The following is a 7199-nucleotide window of genomic DNA, read 5'->3' on the forward strand; positions in this document are numbered from 1 at the left end:
CCTCTTACGAGAAACATGATTTGCTGAGGATCAATTCCAACCTGGACCTTCACATGGTGTCTGCCACAAGAAATGTTAATTACACGTTGGTAAAGATATTTAGTTTTGAGGAAAATCGGATAAAATGAGCACGTGGTATATTGCATCAACATTGAAATGTATTGTTTACATACACAATATGCATGCATGCGTGCGTGCGTGTGCAGTCAACGCCAAATTGTTGTATTGTCAGCACGAATCATGCTTGAGTGGTTCTATGCTAATTGGGCGAATTTGAGACCGCGTTAACACAGTGTATTGGATTAGACTGCGTGTTAAAGGGTTCTCAGATGACTAATCGGATGTTGTAGTGAAGTATCATGTTTGCTATATAAATCTGTGAGTAAAGGTATTAGTACAACTTTTTGAAATTATTATTGATGGGGGAAGAGTGCGGGGTGGGGTGTGTGGACAACAACAGATTCCGGTGAAGATTTTCTGTTTGAAAATCCATAAAAAATTCCATCGAAAACCAGAGAACAATCATCTTCACCACCGCTGCCAACCTGGAGTTCCTGACTGATGCAGATGTCACCTGCAACGACGGCACATTCTACACGGCTCCACATCTCTTCTACCAGCTGTACACTCTCCCGTGAAGGTCTGGGGTAGAACAGGTTTTCAGCAACCCATGCTTGCCATAAAAGGCGACTATGCTTGTCGTAAGAGGCGACTACCGGGATCGGGTGGTCACTGACTTGGTTGCCACATGTCATCGGTTCCCATTTGCGCAGATCGATGCTCACGCTGCTGATCAGTGGATTGTCTGATCCAGACTCCACTATTTACAGACCACCGCCGCTGGAATATTGCTGAGTGCAATCACTCACTCACTCACACACACACCATGCAGAAGTTCAAGTACACATGTTTCTGTTAGTGTACGTCAATGAAACTTCGTCATTATACATAGTCATTATCCACAACACGCATTAGATCTATATCAGGTATGTCTCTATTGTTGCAGGACGAAGCCCAGTGCCAGGACAAATCTCGGGTCGACCGAAGGTGAGTTGAACTGCTTTCCCCCCGTTTCTCTTTATCATACACGTATCTTGCGCAGGTTCATGTACGAACTGTCTGCCAACTATTCCCTAGTTTAGGCGTAATGTGCATATCTCTCTTTGAGATGTCTGATTTCAGTGGCTAGTTTGATATAAAGTGTAGGAATTCTTTACAATGTTACTTATTAACAGTGTTAAGGTACAGTATGTGAATGAGAGGACAGACCTCGCATTGCGGGGTGTTCATTTATTCATTTTGACTTTGACAGTAATTTTTCACTGTTAGATAATCCACTAGGAAAGAATCGATCTTGTTATTTTCCGCGACAATGGAGCAGTTATTTCACGTGTGTGGTGCCCTTAAGTGCACAATGGTCTTAAGTGCACAGAAAGTATGAATATTCATCAGTGGGCGGAGCTTATGTGACTGCGTCACAACACACGTGTTCATGCAAACGTTCGAAAACAGCACATACATCCCATTTTTTGCACGATACAAATGTTAACAGACCATTGTTGTCAACCAAAATTTATAAACGCTTAACTCGTGACATGAAGGCTATATGTACCTCACAGATCTCCACAACCAGTGCAAGAAGAGGTAGCCACCAGGGCAGTTCATCGCACCTGCTACCTAAACCTGAAGGGCGTGCTTCACCCCCAACCCAACGACTACTCCTGGTCTGGAGGCAGTGGGACGTGCGAGTGTTGGGGCATTGGGCACCATCCAGTTATCACTTCTGGTTCTGAGTGCCGAATCCAGGATCATAGGGATACCCTGCCGACTCGTTCAAAGTCCGCCACCACTCAGGTCAAGGACGCCGTCACCTCAGGAGGCGCACCCGACTGCCGCTTTTCCGTGATGGGCAATTTCAACCAGGGAACAGTTGCAGGGATCGTTGGACCGTAAGTGTCTCCTAGATAACGTGTTAGAGTTGATTTTCCGAACCCTTATACACAATTATATAAAAAGGACAATTCTGTATGCATCCCTTCTACATTATCAGTTCATTTGGTACCAGATCACATTATCTTTGGGTCGAGGAAGCAGAGAATTAAACACAATTGCGACGAAACCTTTGTGCAGATGTTAAACGTTTTAGATACTATATCTTACTGTTTCCTTTGACTCTTTTTCCCAACAAAGAGAAATAAACAGTCATATTTTACGTTGCTATTCTCGTTGCATGAAACAAAAATTTCATGCAAAAGATGAACCCGAAACGTATCAGTTACCTAGCAAGGCACGCACGCACGCACACACACAACACAACACACACACACACGTATTAGTTAGTAACGTAAGAGTGCAATTGTACTGTCTCTTCCAGGGCTGAGAATGCAGGCACACAGTGTACCAGCATGGCATATACGGCTGTAGTGGCCAGTGCCTTCCTACCGGTGGGAATCTGGTCAAGCAACACACTTGATAACATCCTTCAGCTTGGGGATCAACTCCATGAACAGATTCTCACAAACATGGGAAACAACGCTCCGAACAACAAGTTCCTGGCTTTTGACGAACTTCCTGCCAAACCCAGAATCGGCACTTTCAGATGGCCAGTCAAGTGCACGTTTAGACAGGAGCACCAGGGAGTCATATCAGCAAATGGAGACCACAATTCTGATATAGAATGGTATTTAAAGGAGACCTTCAGCGAAGGATGCAAGGGCTGCCTGATGACCTTTGATGGCATGACATCAGCTGTGTTGCGGAACAATGACGAGACATATTCAGTTTTTGACAGCCATGGGAGGAATGTCATGGGGATGATCGATGGCGAGGGTCAGGCCAGCTTGCTGAGATTCACCAGCCTAATTGACGTAGCAAAGCATGTTTCAGGCCAAGCCAGAGACATCAGCTTGTATGGGTTGATGGGCGTCAAAGTCAAGACCAGGGTCACGCCCTAAGAAGAGAGTCAGTTAGTCTTCCTGAATCCAATATGGTAACTAAACACACAAGCATTACGCATCTACGCAGCGGTACCTGTCAGATGTCAGCCTGTATGGGTTGGTTGGTGTCAAAGTCAAGACCAGGGACAGCCATAAACAGGAAGGCGGTGTTCCTGGTGTACAGGACCATAACTAAATACCCAAGCCACAAGTGTCTGTGCAGTCAGATCTACTCCAGTATCAGGAGTTTGCATGTCCTTTTGCCAGATCTATGGATGGCCTAGATACATCCTGAGCACCTACTGGAATCATAAATCTGTAACTGCTTGGCAACTTTTGCCATGATCCTTAAGAATTCCTTTAGCACCAATTGCCATCTGACTTATGTCTTTTACTGCCATCCTCACTTGGCCACATCTGCAAACAGACCTACAAGACACTATGGTATCTACTCCAGTAGACTTTGTTATTCCTTCAGCATATGCTGCCATTAGTCGACAGGCACCATAGTACCTGTTGCATGTTACTATCCACATTGCACATACAAGGCGCTACAAGGAGTTATGTTGTGTTTCCTAGTATAAGGAGTCAGTATCATCCACATTTTACACTAAAGTTTCTGGGACAATGTTGTACTGTTGATCTATACTAAAGTTTGTACTATAGGTCATGATGAGAATTGGGTGCCATGACATTTTTGCATATTTAACAGTGATGGTTCCTTGTGACATGAAAGCCAAACTGTCTCTGTATAATACATGTCATGTTAGTACTACTGTTTTCCCAGATGTATTTAGTCTGTACATACATCATGAGTGCCATCTTCTCATGATAATGAAAAAGTGGTGCCTTGCATGATAATGTAAAACATCACAACGGTGTCTTGAATATAATGAAAAACATCACAATGGTGTCCTGTATGATAATGAAAAACATCACAATGGTGTCTTGTATGATAATGAAAAACATCACAATGGTGTCTTGTATGATAATGAAAAACATCACAATGGTGTCTTGTATGATAATGAAAAACATCACAATGGTGTCTTGTATGATAATGACAAATGACACCTTGTATGATAATGAAAAACATCACAATGGTGTCTTGTATAGTAATGAATAATGGTGCGTTTGTGGAACATCAATGAAGCAACGATATGCTGGGAAAAATTATTTATTAGTATTGGTAACATGTTTTTGAAAAGGATGTACTGACATTCACTGTCTGGCAACATCAACCCTTTACTTGGTAAATATGTTTCTTTGCATTAATGTGTATACATACATTTATACTGTTGCCACTAAAATATACACAAGTTTACTTTAACATCATTTTCAGCTAATTTTCCCTTTAATATAACATACAAAGATTTATTGTTCAAATTAATTCTCTTTTAAAAAGATCTATTTTTAATCTGTTTGAATATATATTTTTAAAAAAACAACAACATTTTATCTTATTCTGTATATTTTATTCATATGACCATGTATTGTAGTTGTTGTTTAATAAATATATCACAAAATATCCAAATGTGTAATCAGAGTTGTTTTGTTAGCTTCTTAACGCCACACTCATCAATATTCAAGCTGCAACATATGTCATATTTTGGATTTCACTTTCTACAAATACAAATTCTACTACTTTTTTAGTCGAGTCCCATCTGGGATTTAAACCCGCACCCCCAGAGGATGGGACTCAACCAAAAAAGTAGTAGAATTTGTATTTGTAGAAAGTGAAATCCAAAATATAACATATGCTGCATTTGGCCACTTTCTAAATGTGTTGTAAACAATCAAGCTTGGGCCATATACTCTTAAATAAAGTCGGCAAATTTTCAAGCTGGATAGGAAGCATAAGCATTAGGACAGACCAATTTTATTTCAGAAATTTTGTCCTCCGAATATCTAAAGGCAGGAGAGAAATAAATAAACATCAAATCACCAGTCAAAGGAATATTCCTTCTAAACACTAAAAGTATTTTACTTCTGGCAATTAATGCAGTGTATATGATGCAAGATAGAATCTGCAAAAAAAATCTTGTAAGTTTACTTTTTGGGTCAATGAAACATGATTTTTTTTGGAGCAGGGAAAATTAAATTTGATTCTTTTTCATATTCATGAGAAAAAAAAAACAACCCTGAGTAGCTGATCAATAAACAAGCAACAAAATTGGTCTGGCCTTCACAAACTTATCAAAGATCGACATGTTATGAACGCACTGCCATTTCACTTTATGACCACCCCTAAACACAATGCATGTGATGCATTGTCCAATACACGTGCATGGGGTGTCATTCTTGATTTTGACGGTTTACAAGAAGGTCTCGCATCTTGCATCATATAGTTGTTAGTGTTTTTTTCTAGCTGTTTTTTTTTTTTTTTTAAGAAAATGAAAATTGTACAAACACAAATTTCACATCATACACCAATCATCTTTCAAGAGCAATGACTGTGTAATTTGTTGGTATTGGTAAGACCTATGGTCATAAGGAAGTGCAACTGGTGATACCCTCTGTTTTAACATTATCAACACATCAACACTGATTGACTTCCAAATTTTTCAATCATAAAATTAAAAATGATGTTCCCCTACTCTTCTTAAGGGTATAGAATCAGAAACTGACATTATGAGCACTGTTGTTTGCAGTGAGACAAATCAGAAAGTGAGACCTTCCTTGAATGGTTTTTGAGTTCTGCTCCAGAAACGAAGCCCATTCCTCCATTTTGAGACCAAGTCCAAAACATTTCCATGGAAACTGAGAAAATAATAAATCACAGAAACTGCGTTAGCAAAAGGCACCACTTTGGGGTCTGTCACACATATCTACCAAGTCTTGCAGAAAAATATTGGAACATTTTTTGAGTTATGCTCCGGAAACGAAGCCCTCCCCACCACTAGACTAACACCAAAATGTTCCATGGAAAAAAAAAAAAAAAAATGCCAAAACTCTGTAAATAGCACAAGGCACAACTATAGGTTGAGATCAATATATAGTCTGGTTCATAATTATTGAGAATTTTTCTTCTTACTTTGAGCTATCCTAACACCTCAACTGATTCACTGATACTTAAAACTAAGTAATGGTATAAGGGAGGTAACTCATCTTGGCCTACTGAGTATAGTACAATTAGAGTTACCTCCCCTGAATTTGTAGCAGACGTCATTTTCCTCAGCACTGTCAACAATGTCTGCTGAAGATAAAAGAAGGTTGATTTTTTAGTTGTGTAATCAAGGAATTGATGATGTAAATACATTGGCAGAGAGAACAGGAACTCCTCTTTCTACTGTGTATAGGATTAGGAAGAATTTTAAAGAGGGAAAGGATTTTGGGCACCAGAAAGGAGCAGGGAGACCCAGAAAATTGGACTTAACAGATCGCGTCCGGCTGGGAATTTTAGCGTCTAAAAAGCAAAGGGCAAGCATCTCCAACATCAGGTATGAAATGATAGAAAGGGGATCAACAGTTGTATCAAAATCTACAGTTAGAAGAAATTTGATTGATCTTGGATGGGAGAAAAAGACTGGAATTCCTTCTCATCTCATGAAACAAGAACATAAAGACAGGCGTGTTGAGTGGTGTTTGGCACATGAAAACTTTGACTGGGAAAATGTGATTTTTACTGATGAAAGCTCAATATGGGTATATCCCAATAATGTGAAAATATGGACAAAGTCTGCGTCAGCACCGTTGTATCGACGACCTAAATACATCCCAAAGTTTCATGTATGGGGAGGGATATCCTTATTAGGAACGACCCCGCTGTGTGTGTTTGAGGGAAATCTGACAAGTCAACGCTACACTAACATATTAGATAATTTTCTCCTTCCAAGTGCACATGTGTTTTATGGAAATGACTGGATTTTGCAGCAAGATAATGACCCTAAACACACCGCAAAACATGCCAAGCAGTGGTTTCAGGAGAAAAATGTGACTGCATTACCATTTCCTGCATATAGTCCTGACTTAAATCCCATTGAGAACATTTGGGGGATGATGAAGGAATGTGTGAATCAAAAGGGGTTGACAAAAATTGAAGACATGAAGAGAGAAGTGGTCCGATACTGGGACAGCATAACTCACGAGACACTAACCTCTCTGATAGGAAGTATGCCTACCCGTCTTAGACTGTGCCGTGAAGCTCAAGGAGACTTGATAAAATATTAAATTGTTACCTACACAACATGAAAAGGTCAGTTCACTTTCACAATACATTCAATTTTATCTGATTTGTTCTCGTTTAATAATATGAAATGCTTTAGC

The sequence above is a fragment of the Haliotis asinina genome, chromosome 7, assembly GCF_037392515.1.
Source record: "Haliotis asinina isolate JCU_RB_2024 chromosome 7, JCU_Hal_asi_v2, whole genome shotgun sequence".
Taxonomy (NCBI): domain Eukaryota; kingdom Metazoa; phylum Mollusca; class Gastropoda; order Lepetellida; family Haliotidae; genus Haliotis; species Haliotis asinina.